We start from the raw sequence: 16,778 nt of genomic DNA, 5'->3' as shown, positions 1-16,778 counted from the left end.
TTTGTTAATTCAATTTACGATCTTTGTGGGGAAATTTGACATTCTATATTTGGCATATGTACTTTGCCAAAGACAGACCTGCTAGAATCAGAAAGTACTACATCAGAAATAGAGGAGAACATGACACAAGCTCAAAAATAATGATTTCTAATGCTCTTCTTCACAGTACCTATGGAGAACTTTAATGCTTGTATTTATATGAGAACATTGTGTTCTCCAAAGGCTCAAAAAATTATATAATTGGTAACTGGGAGCAATGCTAAGGCGGACTCTAGAAAACGTGACTAAAACTAGCAAATGTAACCCTTTTTTGAGCTCATGGGTGTGCCTTGGCGAACATGAATAGTCGGACTTGCCCAATTTTAGGCGCACTTTGCATTAATAAATCAGGGGATTCAGTCATATTCGGATTTATGGGCTCAATTTTAGGAGAATTGCTTTGATAAATCCTGCTCTATAGGTATGATGGAAAAAGAGTTCTATGTATGGACCCTGAGTGTTCTTGTATCTCTGAGGAACAGCTAGTTGAGTTGTGTAATTTTGTATGTCAAACTTTGTAATAAGGCAGTTGTCAAAACAGTTCAAAACAGTATTTTAAAATAGATCAGTATGAACAAATAAAGCAATATAATCTCACTGCCTGACACAGGAAGATTAGAGAGGAAACCCAAGGGGTATTGCAAGATCCCAAATAGCATATAGTATATAACAGATAAATAATGTGTTACCTTCTCAGATAGGCTGGGCTGAAAATCAAACGATATAGGGGGGCAGTCTGCAGAGGCTTAGATACAAGGTAATCAAGGGATTTTCCATCTTTTTAAACAATAACAATTCTGGAGTAGACTGTCCCTTTAAACCTTGTATGGGGAATTACATTTTAAGTTTATTGACCCTTTGAATAGCAAATATTAATCTAATGAACATGGCAAATTCAGAACACCAATTTGCATGCACAATATAATTTGCTATTTTAAATAAATGATGGATTAAAGTGCAGGACTATTAAAGATCTATATTTCCATTCAATAATGTAGAACTTTATAGGTATTAACATTTTTTCATGGAAAGGACATGTTTCTGTAAATATATCACATTAAAAATTTAAGTTTTTCTCTAAGTGCTTAAATATTTTTCACAAATATATGACTTCTAGCTATATCAGTCAGAGGAACTACAAATTAGCTAGAACAACCATCTGATTCTTTGCTTTGTTATTAAATCTCCCTAATGTCTTCTATGGTACTTCCTCATTGTTGTGTTTAAATGATGAGTTCTGTTCAAGGGTCAAATTATGTCCATAGACCACACACCTGGGTGCACCTGAATGCCGCTGAAAAATGTAGAATCAACACGTCGGCTTTTCAAGTAAGGAGAGAAGAACAGAGGAAACACAATAGAGATTAAAGCAAAAGCTGAAGATAGCAATTAGCAAATGGGAGCTCCAGTTAGCAATAAAATAAGTGAGAATTACATCAACAATGGGAAAGGTAAACAAACTAACAGTAGGAAGGTTTAACAAAATAGCCCTCCTGACCTGGGTCAACTTCTAATTTTTAAAGTTGAAATAAAAGGGGAATATTGCATAGAAGATTTTGCTTTGATGACTGGATTCCAGCATTTAGCATTTCAGTGCTATTTACACCAATAGCCAGTTAGGTTTCCACTTAATGGGAACAAGCTCACCTTTGTTGTAAAACAGCATAGGTTGTTGCTAGTCACATTAACTCTCGTATCTGCAAAAATGTTCTTATTTTATTATGCATTAGAAAAAAAGAAAAAAAAGAACCAGGATGTAATTAAGCTAAAAAATGTTTGTTAAGCATTTGGTACTGAATGTGAATAATTATTTACCTTTATTTTACAATTACTTTTTAAAAATTGAAAGTAATGCATTAGCTTAAAATGATGGTTAATATATGTTGTATATAATTTTCAAAATGTTCTTATTCAAAAGTTTAATCTTCAAGAAACATTAAAGGGACAGTCTAGTCAAAATTCAGATAGGGAATGCAATTTTAAACAACTTTCCAATTTACTTTTATCATCAAAATGTCTGTTTTCTTGGACCTAGATTTGGAGTTTGGCGTTAGCCGTGAAAACCAGCGTTAGAGGCTCCTAACGCTGGTTTTAGGCTACCGCCGGTATTTGGAGTCACTCAAAATAGGGTCTAACGCTCACTTTTCATCCGCGACTTTTCCATACCGCAGATCCCCTTACGTAAATTGCGTATCCTATCTTTTCAATGGGATCTTTCTAACTCCGGTATTTAGAGTCGTTTCTGAAGTGAGCGTTAGACATCTAATGACAAACCCCAGCCGCAGGAAAAAAGTCAGTAGTTAAGAGCTTTCTGGGCTAACGCCGGTTTATAAAGCTCTTAACTACTGTACTCTAAAGTACACTAACACCCATAAACTACCTATGTACCCCTAAACCGAGGTCCCCCCACATCGCCGACACTCGAATAATTTTTTTAACCCCTAATCTGCCGACCGCCACCTACGTTATCCTTATGTACCCCTAATCTGCTGCCCCAAACACCGCCGACCCCTGTATTATATTTATTAACCCCTAATCTGCCCCCCACAATGTCGCAGCCAGCTACCTACAAGAATTAACCCCTAATTTGCCGACCGCAAAGCGCCGCCACCTACGTTATCCTTATGTACCCCTAATCTGCTGCCCCTAACACCGCCGACCCCTATATTATATTTATTAACCCCTAATCTGCCCCCCACAATGTCGCAGCCAGCTACCTACAATAATTAACCCCTAATCTGCCGACCGCAAAGCGCCGCCACCTACGTTATCCTTATGTACCCCTAATCTGCTGCCCCTAACACCGCCGACCCCTGTATTATATTTATTAACCCCTAATCTGCCCCCCACAACGTCGCCTCCACCTGCCTACACTTATTAACCCCTAATCTGCCGACCGGAGCTCACCGCTATTCTAATAAATGTATTAACCCCTAAAGCTAAGTCTAACCCTAACACTAACACCCCCCTAAATTAAATATAATTTACATCTAACGAAATTAATTAAATCTTATTAAATAAATTATTCCTATTTAAAGCTAAATACTTACCTGTAAAATAAACCCTAATATAGCTACAATATAAATTATAATTATATTATAGCTATTTTAGGATTTATATTTATTTTACAGGTAACTTTGTATTTATTTTAACCAGCTACAATAGCTATTAAATAGTTAAGAACTATTTAATAGCTAAAATAGTTAAAATAATTACAAATTTACCTGTAAAATAAATCCTAACCTAAGTTACAATTAAACCTAACACTACACTATCAATAAATTAATTAAATAAACTACCTACAATTACCTACAATTAACCTAACACTACACTATCAATAAATTAATAAATTAATAAGATCGGAACAGCCAATAGAATACGAGCTCAATCTGATTGGCTGATTGGATCAGCCAATCGGATTGAACTTGATTCTGATTGGCTGATTCCATCAGCCAATCAGAATATTCCTACCTTAATTCTGATTGGCTGATAGAATCCTGTCAGCCAATCGGAATTCAAGGGACACCATCTTGGATGACGTCCCTTAAAGGAACCGTCATTCGGCTAGTAGGCGTCGGGAGAAGAGGATGTTCTGCGTCGGAGGTCTGCAAGATGGATCCGGAAGAAAGAAGATTGAAGATGCCGTTGATAGAAGACTTCATCCGGATCATGGACCTCTTCAGCTCCCGCTTGGATGAAGACTTCATCCGGATCATGGACCTCTTCAGCTCCCGCTTGGATGAAGACTTCAGCCGGATCATGGACCTCTTCAGCCCCCCGCTTGGGCTTGGATCAGGACATCGGAGGAGCTCTTCAGGACGGATCGGTGAACCTGGCAGGGTGAAGATAAGGTAGGAAGATCTTCAGGGGCTTAGTGTTAGGTTTATTTAAGGGGGGTTTGGGTTAGATTAGGGGTATGTGGGTGGTGGGTTGTAATGTTGGGGGGGGTATTGTATGTTTTTTTTTACAGGCAAAAGAGCTGAATTCTTTGGGGCATGCCCCGCAAAGGGCCCTGTTCAGGGCTGGTAAGGTAAAAGAGCTTTGAACTTTTGTAATTTAGAATAGGGTAGGGCATTTTTTTATTTTGCGGGGCTTTGTTATTTTATTAGGGGGCTTAGAGTAGGTGTAATTAGTTTAAAATTGTTGTAATATTTTTCTTATGTTTGTAAATATTTTTTTATTTTTTGTAACTTAGTTCTTTTTTATTTTTTGTACTTTAGCTAGTTTATTTAATTGTATTTATTTGTAGGAATTGTATTTAATTAATTTATTGATAGTGTAGTGTTAGGTTAATTGTAGGAATTGTAGGTAGTTTATTTAATTAATTTATTGATAGTGTAGTGTTAGGTTTAATTGTAACTTAGGTTAGGATTTATTTTACAGGTAATTTTGTAATTATTTTAACTATTTTAGCTATTAAATAGTTCTTAACTATTTAATAGCTATTGTACCTGGTTAAAATAAATACAAAGTTACCTGTAAAATAAATATTAATCCTAAAATAGCTATAATATAATTATAATTTATATTGTAGCTATATTAGGATTTATTTTACAGGTAAGTATTTATCTTTAAATAGGAATAATTTATTTAATAAGAGTTAATTAATTTCGTTAGATGTAAATTATATTTAATTTAGGGGGGTGTTAGTGTTAGGGTTAGACTTAGCTTTAGGGGTTAATACATTTATTAGAATAGCGGTGAGCTCCAGTCGGCAGATTAGGGGTTAATAATTGAAGTTAGGTGTCGGCGATGTTAGGGAGGGCAGATTAGGGGTTAATACTATTTATTATAGGGTTAGTGAGGCGGATTAGGGGTTAATAACTTTATTATAGTAGCGCTCAGGTCCGGTCGGCAGATTAGGGGTTAATAAGTGTAGGCGACGTTGTGGGGGGCAGATTAGGGGTTAATAAATATAATATAGGGGTCGGCGATGTTAGGGCAGCAGATTAGGGGTACATAGGGATAATGTAAGTAGCGGCGGTTTACGGAGCGGCAGATTAGGGGTTAATAATAATATGCAGGGGTCAGCGATAGCGGGGGCGGCAGATTAGGGGTTAATAAGTGTAAGGTTAGGGGTGTTTAGACTCGAGGTACATTTTAGAGTGTTAAGTGCAGACGTAGGAAGGGTTACCGCATAGCAAAAAATGGGGCTGCGTTAGGAGCTGAACGCGGCTTTTTTGCAGGTGTTTGGGTTTTTTTCAGCTCAAACAGCTCCATTGTTTCCTATGGGGGAATCGTGCACGAGCACGTTTTTGAGGCTGGCCGCTTGCGTAAGCAACTCTGGTATCAAGAGTTGAAGCTGCGTTAAAAATGCTCTACGCTCCTTTTTTGGAGCCTAACGCAGCCATTCTGTGGACTCTCAATACCAGAGTTATTTTTATGGTGAGGCCAGAAAAAAGCCGGCGTTAGTTTTTCGGGTAGTTACCGACAAAACTCCAAATCTAGCCGTTGGTATTCCTTGTTGAAAGCTAAACCTTGGTAGGCTCAAAGGCTAATTTCTAAGCCCTTGAAGGCTGCCTCTTATCTCAGGGCATTTTGACAGTTTTTTACAGCTTGAGGGCATTAGTTCCTGTGTACCATATAGATAACATTGTGCTCATGCACGTGGTGTTACCTAGGAGTCAGCACTGATTGGCTAATTGCAAGTCTGTCAAAATAACTAAAATAAGGGGGCATTCTGCAGAGGCTTAGATACAAGGTAATCACAAAGGTAAAAAGTATATTAATATAACCGTGTTGGTTATGCAAAATTGAGGAATGAGTAATAAAGGGATTATCTATCTTTTTAAACAATACAAATTCTGGAGTAGACTGTCCCTTTAATACAGAAAACAAATTAGCATGCAACAAATAGAACAGAATAGAATATTGACTTAATAAAGATATACATACTGTATATATACAGGGAGTGCAGAATTATTAGGCAAATGAGTATTTTGACCACATCATCCTCTTTATGCATGTTGTCTTACTCTAAGCTGTATAGGCTCGAAAGCCTACTACCAATTAAGCATATTAGGTGATGTGCATCTCTGTAATGAGAAGGGGTGTGGTCTAATGACATCAACACCCTATATCAGGGGTGCATAATTATTAGGCAACTTCCTTTCCTTTGGCAAAATGGGTCAAAAGAAGGACTTGACAGGCTCAGAAAAGTCAAAAATAGTGAGATATCTTGCAGAGGGATGCAGCACTCTTAAAATTGCAAAGCTTCTGAAGCGTGATCATCGAACAATCAAGCGTTTCATTCAAAATAGTCAACAGGGTCGCAAGAAGCGTGTGGAAAAACCAAGGCGCAAAATAACTGCCCATGAACTGAGAAAAGTCAAGCGTGCAGCTGCCAAGATGACACTTGCCACCAGTTTGGCCATATTTCAGAGCTGCAACATCACTGGAGTGCCCAAAAGCACAAGGTGTGCAATACTCAGAGACATGGCCAAGGTAAGAAAGGCTGAAAGACGACCACCACTGAACAAGACACACAAGCTGAAACGTCAAGACTGGGCCAAGAAATATCTCAAGACTGATTTTTCTAAGGTTTTATGGACTGATGAAATGAGAGTGAGTCTTGATGGGCCAGATGGATGGGCCCGTGGCTGGATTGGTAAAGGGCAGAGAGCTCCAGTCCGACACAGACGCCAGCAAGGTGGAGGTGGAGTACTGGTTTGGGCTGGTATCATCAAAGATGAGCTTGTGGGGCCTTTTCGGGTTGAGGATGGAGTCAAGCTCAACTCCCAGTCCTACTGCCAGTTTCTGGAAGACACCTTCTTCAAGCAGTGGTACAGGAAGAAGTCTGCATCCTTCAAGAAAAACATGATTTTCATGCAGGACAATGCTCCATCACACGCGTCCAAGTACTCCACAGCGTGGCTGGCAAGAAAGGGTATAAAAGAAGAAAATCTAATGACATGGCCTCCTTGTTCACCTGATCTGAACCCCATTGAGAACCTGTGGTCCATCATCAAATGTGAGATTTACAAGGAGGGAAAACAGTACACCTCTCTGAACAGTGTCTGGGAGGCTGTGGTTGCTGCTGCACGCAATGTTGATGGTGAACAGATCAAAACACTGACAGAATCCATGGATGGCAGGCTTTTGAGTGTCCTTGCAAAGAAAGGTGGCTATATTGGTCACTGATTTGTTTTTGTTTTGTTTTTGAATGTCAGAAATGTATATTTGTGAATGTTGAGATGTTATATTGGTTTCACTGGTAAAAAATAAATAATTGAAATGGGTATATATTTGTTTTTTGTTAAGTTGCCTAATAATTATGCACAGTAATAGTCACTGGCACACACAGATATCCCCCTAAAATAGCTATAACTAAAAACAAACTAAAAACTACTTCCAAAACTATTCAGCTTTGATATTAATGAGTTTTTTGGGTTCATTGAGAACATGGTTGTTGTTCAATAATAAAATGAATCCTCAAAAATACAACTTGCCTAATAATTCTGCACTCCCTGTAGTAGTATTTTAGCACTCACCAATTAAACTTATGTAAGTGTAATAAATATTGGAAAAATATACATAAAGAATCAGTGAACATGCTGACACTGAATATAATGATTTTACTATTACAGGCTCAGAATATTATTCTTGGAGCACAGATCTGATTCCTTATGTAATTGAAATTTGAATGGTCAATGTCTCCTAGTGAACAACAGGAGGGTTAGGTTCTGATTTTTTTGTTTTGTTTGGGAAGACCTTGAAAGATAAGATACTGATACCACATGCAGTATAAGTGTTCTTGTAGATGTTCCAGAGATGCTAGCCAGGACAGGTCAACAATGTAGAAGAAGGATTGGCCTATATTTTGTGAGGACAGATTGCACAAGCAATTTGTAGACAGGACCGGCTCTTATGATAGACCAGGTCTACATCTTGTAGACAGCACAGACTCTTTGGCTCTTACTTTCAGCAAATAATATACATGATTGGGCAGTCTGTTAGTCATATGGCTTGGGTGAGGCAGGGCAGGAAATCTCTTAGCCAAATAGACCAGGACCAAGCTAAACTGGGTCAGCAGCTTTGGAGCAGGACAGCACAGTATATTGGTCCAATGGAACAGGTAAGCAACTTTATAGGAGTTTAACGGTCCATGGAGAACAATCAAGAGCTACTGCAGGATCAGACTGAGACAGACTCACCTAAAGTAAATGCAAATCATCTGTGGGTGTTATTGCATTCAAGGGTTCAATTATCTAAACCTCGATCAGATCAGATGTGGGGGTTTTTATGCCGATCCTCGCAGTGGCTGCCCTGGTGGAATTATCCTAAAACGTGTCAGTCCCTGCGAGTGGCAAGATGTCTCATATAGAAAGTAATGGAGCTTGCTGAAAAGGGAAACTTTGCTGTGTAGAGCAAAGTTAGCAGTGAGCAGGGGGTGCACATTAAAAATTAAATCCTGCATCAAAAAATAAACACATTGCACTGCTTTTTGCATATAACATCTTACAATCGCCTCTATTTTCGTATGCATGTGTTTTTCTATTAGGGTATTAGTTATTTTGTGTATTTTGTCACAATCTCGCCAAATTTTAGTTTGGGAGAAAAAAACAGAGAGATTTTTAGGGCATAATTGTTTATATAATTTTGCTTGGATTTGAAAGAAAATTTCATACACACCCATGGAATGTCCATGTTCAGCCCATCCTATAATATAAAAGGCCAAGTGTGTTTGTCCGAAGCTGTCATGCACAGTAGAGACTGCATGAGGACAAACACACCTGGACTTACCTGACATGCTGTTTGTGGCGTGGGGCAAAAGTGGGCTTGATCGGGCGGCAGCATGGGCGTGGACAGGTGGGAGCGTGGGCATGGTCGGGCGTGATCCGGCATGGTTGGGCATGACGGGGGGCGTGGCTGGGTGCGGTCGGCGCGAGAGATATAAATAGAAAGAGAGGGGGAGAGACAAAAAGAGATAAAAAAGAGCTAAAGAGAGGGGGAAGAGCAGACGAGAGGGGAAAGAGCAGAAGAGGGGGGGGAGAGAGAGCAAAATAGAGGGGAAAGAGCAAAATAGAGGGAAGAGAGAGAAAAAGAGAGGGGGGAGCAAGAGAGCAAAAGAGAGGGGGGAGAGAGAGCAAAAGAGAGGGGGAGAGAGAAAATAAGAGGGTGAAAGAGAGAGAGCAAAAGAGAGGGGAAGAGAGAGAGCAAAAGAGAGGGGGGAGAGAGAGCAAAAGAAGAGAGGGGGGAGAGAGAGGGGGGGAGAGAGAGCAAAAGAGAGGGGGGAGAGAGAACAAAAGAGAAGGGGGAGAGAGAGCAATAGAGTGGGGACGAGAGAGAGCAAAAGAGAGGGATGGAGAGAGAGCAAAAGAGAGGGGAAAGAGCAAAAGAGAGGGGAAGAGAGAGCAAAAGAGAGGGGAAAGAGCAAAATAGAGGGAAGAGAGAGAAAAAGAGATGGGAGAGTGAGAGCAATAGAGAGGGGGAGATAGAGAAAAAGAGAGGGTGAAAGAGAGCAAAATAGAGGGGGGAGAGATAGCAATAGAGAGGGGGGAGAGAGAGCAATATAGAGGGATAGAGAGAGAGAGCAAAAGAGAGGGGAGAGAGACAGAGCAAAAGAGAGGGGGGGAGAGAGGGGGAGAGAGATCAAAAGAGAGGGATGGAGAGAAAGAGCAAAAGAGAGGGATGGAGAGAGAGAGCAAAAAAAAGGGGAGAGAGACAGAGCAATAGAGAGGAGAGAGAGAGCACAAAAGAGAGGGGGAGAGAGAGCAAAAGAAGAGAGGGGGGAGAGAGAGGGAGGGAGAGAGAGCAAAAGAGAGGGGGGAGAAAGAACAAAAGAGAAGGGGGAGAGAGAGCAATAGAGTGGGGACGAGAGAGAGCAAAAGAGAGGGATGGAGAGAGAGCAAAAGAGAGGGGAAAGAGCAAAAGAGAGGGGGGAGAGAGAGCAAAAGAGAGGGGAAAGAGCAAAATAGAGGGAAGAGAGAGAAAAAGAGATGGGGGAGAGAGAGCAATAGAGAGGGGGAGATAGAGAAAAAGAGAGGGTGAAAGAGAGCAAAATAGAGGGGGGAGAGAGAGCAATAGAGAGGGGGGAGAGAGAGCAATATAGAGGGATAGAGAGAGAGAGCAAAAGAGAGGGGAGAGAGACAGAGCAAAAGAGAGGGGGGGGGGGAGAGAGATCAAAAGAGAGGGATGGAGAGAAAGAGCAAAAGAGAGGGATGGAGAGAAAGAGCAAAAGAGAGGGATGGAGAGAGAGAGCAAAAAAAATGGGAGAGAGACAGAGCAATAGAGAGGAGAGAGACAGCACAAAAGAGAGGGGGAGAGAGAGCGCAAAAGAGAGGGGGAGAGAGAGAGAGCACAAAAGATAGTGGGAGAGAGCGCAAAAGAGTGGGGGAAAGAGAGAGCGCAAAAGAGAGGGGGAGAGAGAGAACGTAAAAGAGAGGAGGGAGAGAGAATGCAAAATAGGGGGAGAGAAAGCAAAAGAGAGGGGAGAGAGAAAGCAAAAGAGAGGGGGAGAGAGGGAGCAAAAGAGAGGGGGAGAGAGAGAGCAAAAGAGAGGTGGAGCGAAAGAGAGCACAAAAGAGAGGAGGAGAGAGCGCAAAAGAGAGGGGGAGAGAGCACAAAAGAGAGGGGGAGAGAGAGCAAAAGAGAGGGGGGAGAGAGAGAGCAAAAGAGAGGGGGGGAGAGAGAGCAAAACAGAGGGGGGAGAGAGAGAGCAAAATAGAGGTGGAGCGAGAGAGAGCAAAAGAGAGGTGGAGTGAGAGACAGTGCAAAAGAGAGGGGGAGAGAGCGCAAAAGAGAGGGGGAGAGAGCATAAAAGGGGGAGAGAGCACAAAAGATAGGGGGAGGACCACTGTACTGCAAAAAATGGCCAGTGTAAACGGGCTTTAGGACTAGTTTTACAATAAAACAACAATTATGCTTTGCATTTTGTATTTATAAGTACACATTTCTATGTTTTTTTGCACATACAGTGTACTTAAATTACGATTTACACTGTGCATATTTAAGAAGATTTAGTCCCATGTAATTTGCATACTAATTTTAAGTTTTTGATAAAATAACATTTTTGCTGAACAATTTTAATATGATTTTTGGTGCTCCTGCTTATTTATGTGTTAATGGTTCATTTATTTGTTTTGTAGGATTTTAAATTTACGATTTTAATTGTGTACTTTTATAATGTATGCATCTCCTTACCGTTAGAAAATGTAGTATACACCCCTTACCGACACATTCTGGCTATAGATATTTCCACAAGGGAAATAGGAGTACTAGCAAGCATTCTTTAATATCGACAGCCCAGAGACCTTTAGATAATCGGGCCCTAAGTCTTAGGTTGCAATTATGAAAAGCATTTAATTATACATTTACTATCATCCTTCAAAATGTATCTGTATTTGTAATGTAGGGGACCTTTGGGTTCAGTATTACCTACTCGAAATACAATAACAATCTGAAAGAAGCACTAAAGTCAAAATTAAACTTTCATGATTCAGATAGAGCACACAGTTTTATACAACTTTCTAATTCACTTTCATTATTTAAATCCTCACAATTTTTTTTATTTACACACATTATATGGCACCAGCTCCTACTAAGCATGTGCAAGAATTCACAGAATATACTATGCATTTTGTGATTAGCTGATGACTGTCACATGATGCAGTGAGAGAAAATAACATAATTTATGCTTACCTGATAAATTCCTTTCTTCTGTAGTGTGATCAGTCCACGGGTCATCATTACTTGTGGGATATTAACTGCTCCCCTACAGGAAGTGCAAGAGGATTCACCCAGCAGAGTTGCTATATAGCTCCTCCCCTCTACGTCACCTCCAGTCATTCGACCAAGGACCAACGAGAAAGGAGAAGCCAAGGGTGTAGTGGTGACTGGAGTATAATTTAAAAAAATATTTACCTGCCTTAAAAAACAGGGCGGGCCGTGGACTGATCACACTACAGAAGAAAGGAATTTATCAGGTAAGCATAAATTATGTTTTCTTCTGTTAAGTGTGATCAGTCCACGGGTCATCATTACTTGTGGGATACCAATACCAAAGCAAAAGTACACGGATGACGGGAGGGATAGGCAGGCTCTTTATACAGAAGGAACCACTGCCTGAAGAACCTTTCTCCCAAAAATAGCCTCCGAGGAAGCAAAAGTGTCAAATTTGTAAAATTTGGAAAAAGTATGAAGCGAAGACCAAGTTGCAGCCTTGCAAATCTGTTCAACAGAGGCCTCATTCTTAAAGGCCCAAGTGGAAGCCACAGCTCTAGTGGAATGAGCTGTAATTCTTTCAGGAGGCTGCTGTCCAGCAGTCTCATAAGCTAAACGAATTATGCTACGAAGCCAAAAAGAGAGAGAGGTAGCAGAAGCTTTTTGACCTCTCCTCTGACCAGAGTAAACGACAAACAGGGAAGACGTTTGTCGAAAATCTTTAGTTGCCTGTAAATAAAATTTAAGGGCACGAACTACATCCAGATTGTGCAAAAGACGTTCCTTCCTCGAAGAAGGATTTGGGCACAAGGATGGAACAACAATCTCCTGATTGATATTCCTGTTAGTGACTACCTTAGGTAAGAACCCAGGCTTAGTACGCAGAACTACCTTATCCGAGTGAAAAATCAAATAAGGAGAATCACAATGTAAGGCTGATAACTCAGAGACTCTTTGAGTCGAGGAAATAGCCATTAAAAATAGAACTTTCCAAGATAACAACTTTATATCAATGGAATGAAGGGGTTCAAACGGAACACCCTGTAAAACGTTAAGAACAAGGTTTAAACTCCATGGTGGAGCCACAGCTTTAAACACAGGTTTAATCCTGGCCAAAGCCTGACAAAAAGCCTGAACGTCTGGAACTTCTGACAGACGCTTGTGTAACAGAATGGACAGAGCTGAGATCTGTCCCTTTAAGGAACTAGCGGATAACCCCTTTTCTAAACCTTCTTGTAGAAAAGACAATATCCTAGGAATCCTAACCTTACTCCAAGAGTAACCTTTGGATTCGCACCAATATAGGTATTTACGCCATATTTTATGGTAAATCTTTCTGGTAACAGGCTTCCTAGCCTGTATTAAGGTATCAATAACTGACTCAGAAAAACCACGCTTTGATAAGATCAAGCGTTCAATTTCCAAGCAGTCAGCTTCAGAGAAGTTAGATTTTGATGTTTGAAAGGACCCTGAATCAGAAGGTCCTGTTTCAGAGGTAACGACCAAGGTGGACAGAATGACATGTCCACCAGATCTGTATACCAAGTCCTGCGTGGCCATGCAGGCGCTATTAGAATCACTGATGCTTTCTCCTGTTTGATTCTGGCAATCAATCGAGGAAGCATCGGGAAAGGTGGAAACACATGAGCCATCCTGAAGGTCCATGGTGCTGTCAAGGCATCTATCAGGACCGCTCCCGGATCCCTGGATCTGGACCCGTAGCGCGGAAGCTTGGCGTTCTGTCGAGACGCCATGAGATCTATCTCTGGTTTGCCCCAACGTCGAAGTATTTGGGCAAAGACCTCTGGATGAAGTTCCCACTCCCCCGGATGAAAAGTCTGACGACTTAAGAAATCCGCCTCCCAGTTCTCCACTCCCGGGATGTGGATTGCAGACAGGTGGCAAGAGTGAGACTCTGCCCAGCGAATTATCTTCGATACTTCCATCATTGCTAGGGAGCTTCTTGTCCCTCCCTGATGGTTGATATAAGCTACAGTCGTGATGTTGTCCGACTGGAACCTGATGAACCCCCGAGTTGCTAACTGGGGCCAAGCCAGAAGAGCATTGAGGACTGCTCTCAATTCCAGAATGTTTATTGGAAGAAGACTCTCCTCCTGATTCCATAGTCCCTGAGCCTTCAGAGAATTCCAGACAGCGCCCCCAACCTAGTAGGCTGGCGTCTGTTGTTACAATTGACCAGTCTGGCCTGCTGAATGGCATTCCCCTGGACAGATGTGGCCGATAAAGCCACCATAGAAGAGAATTTCTGGTCTCTTGAATGGAATGAAGGACACGGCATGCACTTTGAAGTTTTGTTAACCTGTCCTCTGTCAGGTAAATCTTCATTTCTACAGAATCTATCAGAGTCCCCAGGAAGGGAACTCTTGTGAGTGGAAAGAGAGAACTTTTCTCTTCGTTCACTTTCCATCCATGCGACCTTAGAAATGCCAGTACTATCTCTGTATGAGATTTGGCAGTTTGAAAGCTTGAAGCTTGTATCAGTATGTCGTCTAAGTACGGAGCTACTGAAATTCCTCGCGGTCTTAGTACCGCCAGAAGAGTGCCCAGAACCTTTGTGAAGATTCTTGGAGCCGTAGCCAGTCCGAATGGAAGAGCTACAAACTGGTAATGCCTGTCTAAAAAGGCAAACCTTAGATACCGGTAATGACTTCTGTGAATCGGTATGTGAAGGTAAGCATCCTTTACATCCACTGTGGTCAAGTACTGACCCTCTTGGATCATGGGCAAAATTGTTCGAATAGTTTCCATCTTGAACGATGGAACTCTTAGGAATTTGTTTAGGATCTTTAAATCCAAGATTGGCCTGAAGGTTCCCTCTTTTTTGGGAACTACAAACAGATTTGAGTAAAACCCTTGTCCTTGTTCCAACCGCGGAACTGGATGGATCACTCCCATTAATAAAAGATCTTGTACGCAGCGTAGAAACGCTTCCTTCTTTGTTAGGTTTGTTGACAACCTTGACAGATGAAATCTCCCTCTTGGGGGAGAGGATTTGAAGTCCAGAAGGTATCCCTGAGATATGATCTCTAACGCCCAGGGATCCTGAACATCTCTTGCCCAAGCCTGGGCGAAGAGGGAAAGTCTGCCCCCCACTAGATCCGGTCCCGGATCGGGGGCCCTCAATTCATGCTGTCTTAGGGGCAGCAGCAGGTTTTCTGGCCTGTTTGCCCCTGTTCCAGGACTGGTTAGGTTTCCAGCCTTGTCTGTAGCGAGCAACAGCTCCTTCCTGTTTTGGTGCAGAGGAAGTTGATGCTGCTCCTGCTTTGAAATTACGAAAGGAACGAAAATTGGACTGTCTAGCCTTGGCTTTGGCCTTGTCCTGAGGCAGGGCATGACCTTTACCTCCTGTAATGTCATCAATAATCTCTTTCAAGCCGGGCCCGAATAAGGTCTGCCCTTTGAAAGGAATATTAAGCAATTTAGATTTAGACGTAACATCAGCTGACCAGGATTTTAGCCACAGAGCTCTGCGTGCCTGAATGGCGAATCCTGAATTTTTAGCCGCAAGTTTAGTTAAATGTACTACGGCATCTGAAATAAATGAATTAGCTAACTTAAGGAATTTAAGTTTGTGTGTGATGTCATCTAGTGTGGATGATTGAAGTGTCTCTTCCAGAGACTCAAACCAAAATGCTGCTGCACCCGTGACAGGCGCAATACATGCAAGAGGTTGCAATATAAACCCTTGTTGAACAAACATTTTCTTAAGGTAACCCTCTAATTTTTTATCCATTGGATCTGAAAAAGCACAGCTATCCTCCACTGGGATAGTGGTACGCTTAGCTAAAGTAGAAACTGCTCCCTCCACCTTAGGGACCATTTGCCATAAGTCCCGTGTGGCGGCGTCTATTGGAAACATTTTTCTGAATATAGGAGGGGGTGAGAAAGGCACACCGGGTCTATCCCACTCCTTAGTAACAATGTCAGTAAGTCTCTTAGGTATAGGAAAAACGTCAGTACTCGACGGTACCGCAAAATATTTATCCAACCTACACATTTTTTCTGGGATTGCAACTGTGTTACAATCATTCAGAGCCGCTAATACCTCCCCTAGTAACACACGGAGGTTCTCAAGCTTAAATTTAAAATTTGAAATGTCTGAGTCCAGTTTATTTGGATCAGAACCGTCACCCACAGAATGAAGCTCTCCGTCTTCATGTTCTGCAAACTGTGACGCAGTATCAGACATGGCCCTTGCATTATCAGCGCACTCTGTTCTCATCCCAGAGTGATCACGTTTACCTCTTAGTTCTGGTAGTTTAGCCAAAACTTCAGTCATAACAGTAGCCATATCTTGTAATGTGATTTGTAATGGCCGCCCAGATGCACTCGGCGCTACAATATCACGCACCTCCTGAGCGGGAGATGCAGGTACTGACACGTGAGGCGAGTTAGTCGGCATAACTCTCCCCTCGTTGCTTGGTGAAATATGTTCAATTTGTACAGATTGACTATTTTTTAAAGTAGCATCAATACATTTAGTACATAAATTTCTATTGGGCTCTACTTTGGCATTAACACATATAGCACAGATATCTTCCTCTGAATCAGACATGTTTAACACACTAGCAAATAAACAGCAACTTGGAAATACTTTTCAAAGTAATTTACAAATAATATGAAAACGAACTGTGCCTTTAAGAAGCACAGAAAAATATTATAACAGATAAAATAATTAAGTTATAGCATCAATCTTTGTCAGAATATACAGTTTTAGCAAAGGATTGTTCCCCTCAGCAAATGATAACTAACCCAGGCAGCAGAAAAAAAATAATACACAAATAAACGTTTTTTATATCACAGTCAATACAATCAGCACAGCTCTGCTGTATGATTACTTCCCTCAAAAAAGACTCTTGAGATCCCTGAACTCTGTAGAGATGAACCGGATCATGCAGGAAGAAAATGAACCTCTGACTGAGTTTTTCTGATGCATAGTGAAAGCACCAAAATGGCCCCTCCCCCACACACATAACAGTGAGAGGGATCAGTGAACTGCTCTAATTTAAATCAAAACTATTGCCAAGTGGAAAAAAAGTGCCCAAAACATTTTTTCA

The sequence above is a fragment of the Bombina bombina genome, chromosome 1, assembly GCF_027579735.1.
Source record: "Bombina bombina isolate aBomBom1 chromosome 1, aBomBom1.pri, whole genome shotgun sequence".
Classification (NCBI taxonomy): Eukaryota; Metazoa; Chordata; class Amphibia; order Anura; family Bombinatoridae; genus Bombina; species Bombina bombina.
This window is presented reverse-complemented; position numbering follows the sequence as displayed.